This window comes from Podarcis vaucheri (assembly GCF_965113315.1).
Source record: "Podarcis vaucheri genome assembly, chromosome: W".
Lineage (NCBI taxonomy): Eukaryota > Metazoa > Chordata > Lepidosauria > Squamata > Lacertidae > Podarcis > Podarcis vaucheri.
In genome coordinates this window covers 18,289,621-18,303,980 of record NC_138757.1, presented here as the reverse complement: position 1 = coordinate 18,303,980, position 14,360 = coordinate 18,289,621, and the positions used below count along the sequence as shown (strand labels likewise).

The window sequence follows — 14,360 nt, the reverse complement described above, 5'->3', positions numbered from 1 at the left end:
ACAAAAGGAAGAGCCGAAGGTCAGCTGCCTCTGGTACCAAGCCAGCGTCGGGCTGTGCTTGTCCAGCCAACTCATGCCCAATACAATGGGCGTGTCCGATAGTTGAGTGACGTTGAAGCTGATGATTTCCCTGTGATTCCCAAGTCGCATCACCATTGGTGGCATCTGCTTCACCACTTGCCCCCCCTAGCAGCTCCCTGCCATCCACCGTGACAACCTGCAGGGGCAGCGTGGCAGGCAGCAACTGTATGGCGTGCCGGTCGACAAAGTCCTGCCCTATAAAGTCCGCATTGCTGCCCGAGTCGATGGTAATTGGCACGTCCATGGTGATCCCATTGGGCAGCTGGAGCGATGCGGTGAGCCTCACTACTGGCTTGGGCGGGAGGGGGTCCATGGGCTGTAAAATCTCTGGGGACTGCTTCACTGACACGTCTGGCTGGGCCCCAGTGCCTCTTCCTCCAGCCAGACAGCGTCGTTTCCCTGCTGTGGTTCTCCTTGCTGCGTTGCTGCAGTTACCATTGCTGAGGCTGCAGTGTGCTTGTGGAGCCTCCGGGGACACTCTTTCGCCATATGCTGTGGATCATCGCAGATATAACACTTCCTGTTCCCTCTAGGAGGCTTCGCTTTCACTGTTGCCGGTGCTAGGGCTCTGGCTGCTGACTGAGCCCTTGCACTTCCAACCTCCATAGGTTCAGCCCCTCCTCCTGGCGGAGGCGTGGATTGCGCACACGCTGCTTCTCTGGGAAGGAAGGAGGAGCCCCTGGCTGGTTCGCGCCCTCCACGCCCTTCGTCCCTGCTCCACGGACGTTCTTCCAGCCGCACCCCCACCGCCAGCGCCCTCTGAACGATCTCCTGCGTGGTCCGGGGTCTCTCCCCCCTCGCAATTTCATCTTTAACCGAGCCGTGCAAGCCCTCCCAAAACAGGTCTCTTACAGGAGCCGAATCTCTGTCCCATTCCAGGGCACTGACCAAAGCGAAAAAGCGGGCATGGTACTGCCTTACGCTGGCCCTCCCTTGCTTCAGTCCATGTATCTGCTGCCGAGCAAGATCCACGTCAATGCTTGATAAAAAGCACCCATCCATCGCTTTAATAAAGGCATCCGCATTTTGGAGCGCCGGATCCTTATCCCTCCACAAATTGCGCAGCCATGCTTTAGCATCTCCATGCAAATGGGACATGATGAATCCCACTTTCTCTTGCTCATCTCTAAAGTCTTTGTTCAGCAGTTGCAGTGCACACATTACATCTGCTCTAAAGTTGGGGTACTGTTGCAGATTCCCATCGAAGTGAGAGACTAGACCGCCTGTTCGTCTCCCCAACCCAATCCCCTCCGGTTTGGGTGTCAGTTGCCCTTGCTTAGTAAGCACTTCCAACCTGACCTGGAGATCCCTGTAGGCGGCAGCTGCGTCCTCCTCTCTCTTCCTGGATGCAAGTGCCTCGGCATTCAGTCGTGTCACTGCTTCTCTGAGTTCCGCTATCTGCTGTTCAGCCGTCATGTTGTCTGCCGTTCGTGAGCTCGCTAGTAGGCACCCGCTTTCACTCCTCTCCGTGAGGCCGTAGATGCCCACAATTTATTGGGACAGAGCTTACTGTCAGAGTTGCTCCCCGATCCTAGCTCACAGAGGATCACGCTAGCCAGCGATCATTAAGTAAAAGTCTTTATTGAGTTACAGTTCCCATTCTCAAGCTGCTGCGTGCAACTCTACGTCTTATGGTTAGATCGGCGAAGCTCTGTCTGGGTCCCCGCCTCCTGTACACCAACTTAATATCCTAGCCCTGCTCCACCTTTTCCGCCCGACTGTTCTCCTCTGGGTCCCTCTGCCCCCCGGGGTCTCCTCCCTCCGGGACTCCTCCGACGCCGACCCCCCGGACCCTTCTGTCTCCTTGCGCCTGGCTTTAGGACCTGGCTCCCTCTCCGGGCTGCCTACTGCGTCACTTCCCTGTGCATTTGAACTTGGCGCGCGCGCCCAACCTTCCACTTTCCGTCTGACCGTTTCTTCGCTCCCTGATGGAGGTGTGGCCACTCCTGACTCGTGCCCTCCCTCCTGTTGTGAGCTGCCAGCGCTTGATCCCTGGCCCCCTTCCTCTTCCCTGCTCTCTGGCGGTGACGCTGGTCCCGATCTCCAACTGCTCCCCTCTGAGTCCCCTCTGGCTCTATCTTCCTGGGGTGTCCCCCTAGGCTCCCCCCTTGCCCTGGCCACTGGTGCTCCTTTCTGTGAATCTTCTGATTCACTGGAAAGACTCAGAGATCTCGGGTCATCGTCATCACTCATCTTTTCTTCTGCCTCCTCCTCCTCGCTCTCTGTTTCCTCCCTTGCCCTTGCCTCTGCTCCTGAACCCCTGACAGTTATCCTCACAACAACCCATTGAGGTAGGTTAAGCTAGGAGAGAGTGATTGGTCCAAGTTCACTTGGCCTTAGTCAGGGGGTTGAATCCTAGTTTCTCAGGACTTAGTCCAACAATCTTACCACTACACCACACTGGCTATCTGTTAGATGATGAAAATAACAATAAAACTTATTTCAGAGTGGTAGCTGGGTTAGCGTACTGCAGCAAAAACAACAGTGTCTTGTGTCACCGTCTATATCTAATAAATTTATTATGGCATCAGCTTTTGCACACTACAATCTGGCTTCTTTAGATGCATGAAGTATTATCCTGAGTTACTGCACTAGTGGGTCAGAAGGTGGAATTGTGAGATCAGAAGGAAATAATATGTAGAGATGGTGATACTTGTGTTTTAACAGTGGCCATTGACATACACACAAAATAGTTGTTTATAACATCCAAGCCATCAGTCAGAAAACTGGCACATGTAATTTGATTTAAAACCCCAAAATGTTTCAATTCAGTCCCTAACTTATAGCACTAAATCTCTTGAGGAAGTACAGTTCAGTAGTTTCAAGTTCTAGTTTGTCTTTGACGTTACTTTGAATCAAAGTACCAGTGGAGAGTTTTGACCAAACGTGATCCACCTGGAGTAGGAATCGGCAAGCCACTCCAGTATCCCTGCCAAGAAAACTCCATGGACAAAGACAACAGGCATATAAAAGTTATGACACTGGAAGATGAGCCCCTCAGGTCGGAAGGTGTCCAACATGCTACTGGGGAAGAGCGGAGGACAAGTACAAGTAGATCCAGAGCTGATGAAGCGGCTGGGCCAAAGCCGAAAGGACGCTCAGTTGTGGATATGCATGGAAGCGAAAGGAAAGTCCAATGCTGTAAAGAAAAATATTGCATAGGAACCTGGAATGTAAGAACCATGAACCTGGGTAAGTTGGATGTGGTCAAAAATGAGATGGCAAGAATAAATATTGACATCCTGGGCATCAGTGAGCTAAAATGGACGGGAATGGGCGAATTCAGTTCGGATGACTACCATATCTACTACTGTGGGCAAGAAACCCGTAAGAGAAATGGAGTGGCCCTCATAGTCAACAAAAGACTGGCGAAAGCTGTACTGGGATGCAGTCTCAAAAATGATAGAATGATCTCGATACGAATCCAAGGCAGACCTTTTAACATCACAGTAATCCAAGTTTATGCACCAACTACTGGTGCTGAAGAAACTGAAATTGACCAGTTCTATGAAGACTTACAAAACCTTATCGAAGTGACACCAAAGAAGGATGTTCTGCTCATTATAGGGGATTGGAATGCTAAAGTAGGGAATCAAGAGATAAAAGGAACAACTGGCAAGTTTGGCCTTGGAGATCAAAACGAAGCAGGGCAAAGGCTAATAGAGTTCTGTCAAGAGAACAAGCTGGTCATCACAAACACGCTTTTCCAACAACACAAGAGACGACTCTACACATGGACATCCCCAGATGGGCAACATCGAAATCAGATTGATTATATTCTCTGCAGCCAAAGATGGAGAAGCTCTATACAGTCAGCAAAAACAAGACCTGGAGCTGACTGTGGCTCAGATCATCAGCTCCTTATAGCAAAATTCAAGCTTAAACTGAAGAAAGTAGGAAAAACCACTGGACAGGTAAGATACAATCTAAACCAAATCCCTTATGAATACACAGTGGAAGTGAGGAACAGGTTTAAGGATTTAGATTTGCTGGACAGAGTGCCTGAAGAACTATGGATGGAGGCTCGCAACATTATACAGGAGGCAGCAACTAAAACCATCCCAATGAAAAAGAAATGCAAGAAAGCAAAGTGGCTGTCCAACGAGGCCTTACAAATAGCGGAGGAGAGAAGGCAAGCAAAATGCGAGGGAGATAGTGAAAGATACAGGAAATTGAATGCAGATTTCCAAAGAACAGCAAGGAGAGACAAGAAGGCCTTCTTAAACGAGCAATGCAAAGAAATAGAGGAAAGCAACAGAATGGGAAGAACCAGAGATCTGTTCAAGAAAATCGGAAATATGAAAGGAACATTTCGTACAAAGATTACCATAATAAAGGACAAAAGTGGTAAAGATCTAACTGAAGCAGAAGACATCAAGAAGAGGTGGCAAGAATACACAGAGGAATTATACCAGAAATATATGGATGTCTCGTACACCCCAGGTAGTGTGGTTGCTGACCTTGAGCCAGACATCCTGGAGAGTGAAGTCAAATGGGCCTTAGAAAGCACTGCAAATAACAAGGCCAGTGGAAGTGATGGTATTCCAGCTGAACTGTTTAAAATTTTAAAAGATGATGCTGTTAAGGTGCTACACTCAATATGCCAGCAAGTTTGGAAAACTCAGCAGTGGCCAGAGGATTGGAGAAGATCAGTCTACATTCCAATCCCAAAGAAAGGCAGTGCCAAAGAATGCTCCAACTACCGCACAATTTCACTCATTTCACAGGCTAGCAAGGTTATGCTTAAAATTCTACAAGGAAGGCTCAAGCAGTATGTGGACCGAGAACTCCCAGAAGTGCAAGCTGGATTTAGAAGAGGCAGAGGAACCAGAGACCAAATTGCAAACATGCGCTGGATTATGGAGAAAGCCAGAGAGTTCCAGAAAGACATCTACTTCTGCTTCATTGACTATGCAAAAGCCTTTGACTGTGTTGACCACAGCAAACTATGGCAAGTTCTTAAAGAAATGGGAGTGCCTGATCACCTCATCTGTCTCCTGCAAAATCTCTATGTGGGACAAGAAGCTACAGTTAGAACTGGATATGGAACAACTGATTGGTTCCAAATTGGGAAAGGAGTACGGCAAGGCTGTATATTGTCTCCCTGCTTATTTAACTTATATGCAGAATTCATCATGCGAAAGGCTGGGCTGGATGAATCCCAAGCCGGAATTAAGATTGCCGGAAGAAATATCAACAACCTCAGATATGCAGATGACACAACCTTGATGGCAGAAAGTGAAGAGGAATTAAAGAACCTTTTAATGAGGGTGAAAGAGGAGAGCGCAAAATATGGTCTGAAGCTCAACATCAAAAAAACGAAGATCATGGCCACTGGGCCCATCACCTCCTGGCAAATAGATGGGGAAGAAATGGAGGCAGTGAGAGATTTTACTTTCTTGGGCTCCATGATCAGTGTAGATGGTGACAGCAGTCACGAAATTAAAAGACGCCTGCTCCTTGGGAGAAAGGCGATGGCAAACCTAGACAACATCTTAAAAAGCAGAGACATCACCTTGCCAACAAAGGTCCGTATAGTAAAAGCCATGGTTTTCCCAGTAGTGATGTATGGAAGTGAGAGCTGGACCATAAAGAAGGCTGATCGCCGAAGAATTGATGCTTTTGAATTATGGTGCTGGAGGAGACTCTTGAGAGTCCCATGGACTGCAAGAAGATCAAACCTCTCCATTCTGAAGGAAATCAGCCCTGAGTGCTCACTGGAAGGACAGATCGTGAAGCTGAGGCTCCAATACTTTGGCCACCTCATGAGAAGAGAGGACTCCCTGGAAAAGACCCTGATGTTGGGAAAGATGGAGGGCACAAGGAGAAGGGGACGACAGAGAATGAGATGGTTGGATGGTGTTCTTGAAGCTACTAGCATGAGTTTGATCAAACTGCGGGAGGCAGTGGAGGACAGAAGTGCCTGGCGTGCTCTGGTCCATGGGGTCACGAAGAGTCGGACACGACTAAACGACTAAACAACAACACCACTAAATTAGCCTTGCATTTAAGCACTCGCCTGGTAACCAAAGGGGACTAGGAATTCCATTTCTTTCTTCCACATGTGACGTGTAATTCGCACCCACCCCCATTTTCTGTGCTTGTGTGCAATCCCCAATTTTTCAATATTGTAGCTTACAAATATTTTTGTTTTCCACGTTAGAAGGTGGAACTTGGATGAGCCCTAAGGTGATCAGCACTCCACCATCCCTTCGGACTTATTATACATCCTCAGCAGTGATTGGGGACCATTTATATCAATCAATCAATCATTTTATTTGACCGTCAGTCAGTAAAAAAAAAATACATTTGTCAGTACACAGTTAAAAACTCCAGGAAAATTTTAGAACTTAGTCAACACTAAAATGGGCTAAACAGATAGCCCCATATCAATACAGTCAATTATAGTCTTGCGACGCTTAAAAGCTAAAAAAAGAAATTTGGCCACCAAGGAAGGTATAGCTCTAGTGACGTTATTCAGCAAGTGTAAAACCTGGTTTTCTCCGGGTAGGAAGCTAGATTGACATAGGAGTGAGTCTATAAAATTTTGTCTAAGCTCTGCATAAGAAGGGCAAGTCAAAAGAATGTGTTCAGTGGACTCAACCACACCCATGGCACAATGACAGGTTCTCTGGGCGTATGGTACTCCCCTGTACCTTCCCCACAATATCGCAGAGTCAAGGACATTTAATCTAGCCGCTGTAAGAAGTCTACGGTATTCCACATAGTGAATTTCTGCAAGGTAGGGGGCTGGTAAGATCCGATAAATCTGGTCCCCTAGGAACATCCCTGGTTTTACCTGGGCTATGTCCTCTTGTCTGGCAATGTCACTCAGTCTCCGGGAGATCACAGCTCTAGCTTGATTGTACGTCATAGACTCAAGGTAAAGGTGAGACAATCCGCAGGATTGAACCTCGTTAGTGACCTCCCTTTCCCACGATGATTGGAAATCGTCCCTCAATACCAAGGGGGCAATACCCACTGGTTTAAAACAAAGCTTGAGCCATAGCCAGAGCTTCCTCTTCAAGGCCACATACCGTAGAGCTTGCCAGCCGACCTCTAGTCTCATAACCGCACCCGCTACCGAGGGGGGAATCCTAAGGATGGCTCTAAGGAATCGCGTTTGGATAGAATCCAGTTTCAAAAAATCCCTACGGGAGCCTAAAGAAATGCCCACCAAAAGAAGGGGGAGGACTTTCATTTGAAAGAGTCTCAAGGCTATCTTCACTGATTGAGCCTGATTCTTAGCATATAGGGATCTAATCTGGATGGCTGCTTTAGATGCGTTGGTTGTTATATAGTCTCTATGAAGAAGAAGAAGAGTTTGGATTTGATATCCCGCCTTTCACTCCCCTTCAGGAGTCTCAAAGCGGCTAACAATCTCCTTTCCCTTCCTCCCCCACAACAAACACTCTGTGAGGTGAGTGGGGCTGAGAGACTTCACAGAAGTGTGACTGGCCCAAGGTCACCCAGCAGCTGCATGTGGAGGAGTGGAGACGCGAACCCGGTTACCCAGATTACGTGACTACCGCTCTTAACCACTACACCACACTGGCTCTCTATGAGCCAGAAAAGACCTATTTGACCGTATTACTTGTCCCAGATATTTAAAGCAGTTAACCTGCTCTAAGGGGATCCCGTTCATCAACCATCGATGGAGTCTCGGTCGGGCAGAGAAGACCATGATCTTGGTCTTAGCATAGTTGGGTTGGAGCTCATGCTGATCACAGTATTCATGTAGAGCTTGCAACATTCTCCTCAGTCCAATAGGGGATCTGGCAAGAAGTGCGGCGGCGTCCACATACAGAAGAACATTCAGAGATCGGCTTGCTAATTTGGGGGGGTGGAAAGCATCATTGGCCATGTGGGTCACCAGTGAGTTAATGTAAAAATTAAACAATGCTGGGGCCAATAGACAACCCTGTCTTACCCCTCTAGTGGTGTTAACAGGGTTGGAGACTAGGCCTTTATTGTCTAGCCTGATTCTCAGAAAGATGTTTGTATGGAGGCTGATAATCAGATGAAGGAGACGACGATCGATCTTTGTAGCAGCCAGTTTTGTCCATAGCTGCTTTCTAGAGATTCGATCAAATGCCTGCTTAAGGTCAATGAAAGCCACATGAAGAACCTTTGGGGCTTTACCGGCATACTTTTCCGCCAGATGATTCAAGGTTAATATTTGGTCTATGGTAGATCTTCCAGGGCGAAACCCCGCCTGTTCATCGGCAATGATATTGTTGTCCTCCATCCATTTCGATAGTTTGTTTAGCAGGTACCCCGAGTAAATCTTCCCAATGACATTTAGCAGGCTGATTGGCCTAAAGTTGCTCGGCTCTGTACGTGGGCCTTTCTTATGTATTAATACAATCAACGCAGAGCTCCAGCTTGAGGGAAATTTTGCTGTTTTGTTTATGTGCGTGTAAAGTGCTACTAAAAGTGGGATCCACCAATCTTTATTTGCTTTGATGGCATCGATGGATATAAGGTCATCACCAGGGGCCTTGCCTGCTTTAAATCGATCTATGAGAGTTTCAACTTCAGGGCATGTAACTGGGTCCCAATCGGGCAGTGCTTCCAGCTCCACCGTATCTCCGCAGGCATCATGAGCTGCATACAGATCGGCGAAGTATCTTTCCCAAGTGTCCGCTGAGATGTGGGGTTCTATTCTTGCAAGCGGCCTACCCAGGTATCTGGAAATTAACTGCCAAAAAGAAGCTGGATTTCTATTCTCTGCAGCTATCAAAAGGTTGTTCCAATTGTTTCTTTCTGCCTCGAGCTTCTTTTCTTTTAGTAGGGCTTTATAACTTCTCCTGAGGGTGAGAAGACGGTTATTTGGCATGGGGTCATTTGATGCTCTGTATGCCAACCATTCATTATACAGATGATTCTTGAAGTTTTTGCATTCCTCATCGAACCATTTTTTGTGGAAAAACTGTTTACCATGCTTGGTGGGGGGCCAAGCTAGTGTTGGTTTTAGAAGTTCTACTAAATCGTCATACATTGGTAGAGGCTCACCCACCTGCATAAGGGAAGCCCTTTTTATTTGGAGCTGATCAGACCAGAGAAGTTCGTTCAACTGCTGGGCCGAATTGGAGGTCCACTTAAGGGCTGTAGGTCTTATCTCCAGATGATCATTTGATAGGTGCACAAAGGCGTGCCTATCAAGTTCGTCAGCCAGTCAGGGAAATTTCTAGAGGGAAGTGATCGCTCTCCAATCTTGAAGCCACCTTAAAGCTGGATATTTTTGGGGTAAGGTCAGGAGATATCCATACAAAATCAATAGTGGATGCGCGTGAACCTGACCAATAGGTGAATTCGGCAGGGTAGTCTGAGCTGACTGCCCCATTTAGCAGGAGGAAATTGAGGGCCAGCAAGGTTTGCCTGCATTTGAAACCTGCGTAAGTGGCTATGTTATCTTTGAATTTCCTTGGTAAAAGATCTGTAGTCATAAGAGGTGAAGACGGGTACTTGCTAAATTTAGAAAATAAGATTTGATCAGTGTGTGACAGGCGTCCATTAAAATCTCCCGCCAACAGAAAAGTGGCTTCGGGGTATTTATCAAAAAGCATTTCCAATGTCACTTGGATTTCCTGCCATCTCAGATCAACCAAATTTCTCTTATAAATTGGACATAAGTAGATATTGATCACTACTATCGTTTCCTCTGCTGTTTGCAACTTTATAATCAGCATGAGTGACGACTGGATGTCAATTTTTTCCGCCTGAAGATTTATGGCTAAGGAAACAAAAGTAGCCAAGCCTCCTTGCGGTCTACCATGTGATAACGAGTTCTGCGTGGCAGCCCTTGTAACCTGTTAGATAGAAGTCCTCACAGGCCCATAACTCTTGGAATAGAAGGATGTGGCTGCCATTTATATAAGCAACAAATGATGGATCTGTCAGATTAGATTTAATACCAGCCACATTCCATGATAGTAATGTAAGAGGCCGCTTTGTGTTTCCCTCAAGTCATGAATTCTCTTGCGTGGTTAATCCTTGAGAATCCAAATGGGGGTGCACACTGCGTGAAGGGGCAGTAGGGTGAAAAAAAGCAGTGATTTTTGATTGTTTGCATTTCAGATTCAAGTTGTCACATGTCACAGGAGCAGCCAGTGGCTGGAGCGAATTTATAGATCGCTGTAAGAGAAAATCTTGGTACGAGGGGGTGTTACTAACCGACAAGTCCATAGACTCGTCGTTTGCCGTATGCTCTGTAGTTGCAAGAGTCGTGCCTTGAGGATCGAGGCTTGTTGATGGGAAAGCACTATGTAAGACAGAAGAAAGACATCCTTTTCGGTTAGCTTCCAGTAGCTTGCTTAGCCTTGCCACTGCCTCAGTGTTTGTCCAAAGAGCTACTGGATCTCCCAGTGTCTCTTGCATCGTCATGGTATCAGCACAGGGAATGCAGCTATTTTGAGGATTGGAGATCGTTATCGCTGCAGGGGGGTCCACATAGGCTTGTGTCTGCCAATCTTTAGAAGCATCTATAATGGCCAAAGCTGGACCCGTCAAAGCTCTACCCCTTAAGGCAGTCCCTTCTTGCCGGTGGGATGGTTGGCTAGTAAATCGTGGGGAGGGGTTCATAGGAAGGGTCCGTTGCTGCAAATTCCGGTCATAATCCTCAGTCCTCCTTGTAGACCGGCTAACCAAATTTGCTGAGTTTGGGATTTTCCCAATAACGCCCCTACAGTTGTTAAAGAAGCATCTTTGTGGAAAGATTCCAAACCAGTTGAGGCGATTTCGAAGTTTGCTCAAAAGTGCAGGAAGCCTGGTCGAGTCAAACTTGAGCAGCAAGCGCTTAAATTTTGGAGTCTCTGGCAGCCATTCTAATGATAGAAGACCACCCTGGGCCAAGTAGGACCTGGTCAACATTTGCAATGAGATCACAGCAGCTTTGCGATTTCTCCAGGCATAATAGGGGAAGCAGGAGTGAGCGATGTTCAAGCATATTGATCACTACTATCGTTTCCTCTGCTGTTTGCAAGGTTGGGTCAAAATTAAGGGAGAGAAGAATAACAGAGACCTCATTGTGGGAGTTTACTATAGATCCCCAAGACAAACGGAGGACATAGATGATGCCTTCCTGGAACAGATGGCCAAGCATGCAAAAGGAAGGGAGATAGTAGTAATGGGGGACTTCAATTACCCGGATATTTGTTGGACGTCAAACTCAGCCAAGAGCATAAGGTCAAACAGATTCCTCACTGGCCTTGCAGACAACTTCATTGTCCAGAAAGTGGGAGAAGCAACAAGAGGAACAGCCATTTTAGATCTGGTCCTAACCAATGTTGATGACCTGGTTAGTGGGGTAGATGTGGAAGGATCATTAGGCGCGAGTGATCATGCTCTTCTGAAGTTTACTATACAGCGGAAAGGAGCAGCCAAGCATACTAGGACTCAATTTCTTGACTTTAAGAAAGCCGACTTCATAAAACTTAGGGAAGTGCTGGGTGAGATCCCATGGACAGCAATACTAAAAGGAAAGGGAGTTCATGATGGCTGGGAGTTTGTTAAGAGGGAGATAGTAAAAGCACAACGTCAGGCAATACCAATGAGACGGAAACATGGAAGGTGCCTAAAGAAGCCAGGGTGGCTATCTAAAGAACTTTTAACTGAATTAAGATTAAAAAAGGATGTGTACAAAAAATGGAAAAGGGGGGAAACCACCAAAGAGGAATTCAAACAAATAGCCAACACGTGTAGACACAAAGTCAGAAAAGCTAAAGCACAGAATGAACTCAGGCTTGCTAGAGAGGTTAAAAGCAACAAAAAAGGCTTTTATGGGTATGTTCGTAGCAAAAGGAAGAACAAAGAAACAGTGGGGTCACTCAGAGGAGAAGATGGTGAAATGCAAACAGGGGACACAGAAAGGGCTGAACTCCTCAATGCCTTCTTTGCCTCAGTCTTCTCCGATAAAGAAAACAATGCCCGACCTGAAGAATTTGGAGCAAATGATTCAGCAAAGGAAACACAGCCCAGAATAACTAAGGAGATAGTACAAGAATATTTGGCTAGTTTAGATGTATTCAAGTCTCCAGGGCCAGATGAACTGCATCCAAGAGTATTAAAAGAACTGGCAGATGTGATCTCAGAACCACTGGCAGTCATCCTTGAGAATTCCTGGAGAACAGGCGAAGTCCCGGCAGACTGGAGGAGGGCAAATGTTGTCCCTATTTTCAAAAGGGGGGAAAGAGAGGACCCAAATAATTACCGCCCAGTCAGTCTGACATCAATACCAGGGAAGATTCTGGAGCAGATCATTAAGCAAACAGTCTGTGAGCACCTAGAAAGGAATGCTGTGATCACCAATAGTCAGCATGGATTTCTGAAAAATAAGTCATGTCAGACTAACCTGATCTCGTTTTTTGACAGAATTACAAGCCTGGTAGATGAAGGGAACGCAGTGGATGTAGCCTACCTTGATTTCAGCAAGGCATTTGACAAGGTGCCCCATGATATTCTTGTAAAGAAGCTGGTAAAATGCGGTCTTGACTATGCTACCACTCAGTGGATTTGTAACTGGCTGACTGACCGAACCCAAAGGGTGCTCATCAATGGTTCCTCTTCATCCTGGAGAAGAGTGACTAGTGGGGTGCCACAGGGTTCTGTCTTGGGCCCGGTCTTATTCAACATCTTTATCAACGACTTGGATGATGGACTCAAGGGCATCCTGATCAAATTTGCAGATGACACCAAACTGGGAGGGGTGGCTAACACCCCAGAGGACAGGATCACACTTCAAAACGACCTTGACAGATTAGAGAACTGGGCAAAAACAAACAAGATGAATTTTAACAGGGAGAAATGTAAAGTATTGCACTTGGGCAAAAAAAATGAGAGGCACAAATACAAGATGGGTGACACCTGGCTTGAGAGCAGTACATGTGTAAAGGATCTAGGAGTCTTGGTTGACCACAAACTTGACATGAGCCAACAGTGTGATGCGGCAGCTAAAAAAGCCAATGCAATTCTGGGCTGCATCAATAGGAGTATAGCATCTAGATCAAGGGAAGTAATAGTGCCACTGTATTCTGCTCTGGTCAGACCACACCTGGAGTACTGTGTCCAGTTCTGGGCACCACAATTCAAGAAGGACACTGACAAACTGGAACGTGTCCAAAGGAGGGCAACCAAAATGGCCAAAGGCCTGGAAACGATGCCTTATGAGGAACGGCTAAGGGAGCTGGGCATGTTTAGCCTGCAGAAGAGGAGGTTAAGGGGTGATATGATAGCCATGTTCAAATATATAAAAGGATGTCACATAGAGGAGGGAGAAAGGTTGTTTTCTGCTGCTCCAGAGAAGCGGACACGGAGCAATGGATCCAAACTACAAGAAAGAAGATTCCACCTAAACATTAGGAAGAACTTCCTGACAGTAAGAGCTGTTCGACAGTGGAATTTGCTGCCAAGGAGTGTGGTGGAGTCTCCTTCTTTGGAGGTCTTTAAGCAGAGGCTTGACAACCATATGTCAGGAGTGCTCTGATGGTGTTTCCTGCTTCCAGGGGGTTGGACTCGATGGCCCTTGTGGTCTCTTCCAACTCTATGATTCTATGATTCTATGATTCTATGATTCTATATATTGTTAGGAGTGAGTTGGAGGTTTACTAGCTGCTGCTCCCTACTTAGGCTCTGTGCCTCATGATTATCAGGACCCTGATGATTTAATGGCGGATTCAAAATCGAAGCAGGGGTTTTGGTGAAGGCATTTAGTTTTTCCTCTAACATATTGATGGAAGCTGATAGCGCCTTTATTTCATCAGCCAAGTGCAGGCAATATTTCTGCAAAGTCCTCAGCTCCACTGATCGTACTATATCACATAAAGATTTACGATGAGGATCAGGATAGGGAGAGAGGCCATCTGGGCTGGAGGTCATATCCAACAGCGATTTGTCTCCTAGCAAGGGAGTATTTGAAGTCGTTGTGGGATCATATGGACAATCTACCTGCTTGGAGGTGTTTAAAAGGTTGTTTGGAGTCATTGCAGGATTATGTAGGCAATCTAACTGCCTGGAAGTAACAGCTGATGGAGGCACAAGATTGCAGAAAAACTCCTCCAATGATGAGATAGAAGGCTCTAAGATCTTAGGTGGTGAATCCAGCCCAGTAGGCTTCAAAACCTTAGACATAGGTTCTGAGGCATTAAAGGAACAGTCTTCTACCGAAGAGGTACGGCCACGTTTTAGATTCGTCATGCTAAACCCCTTGAGCAGCTCGGTTATCTAAGCAAGAGCTGGTGGAAGGCCAGTGAAGCGCGGCCAGTGGCTGCCCAAGTTACAGC

At 46.7% G+C, this 14,360-nt stretch overlaps 1 long non-coding RNA gene across 1 annotated transcript in view; it reads left to right on the top strand.

The window, feature by feature from the left end:
• Nucleotides 1-14,360, top strand: part of LOC309523338 — an 892,159-nt gene that overhangs the window by 821,606 nt on the left and 56,193 nt on the right. The gene's annotated exons all lie outside the window — the stretch shown is intronic.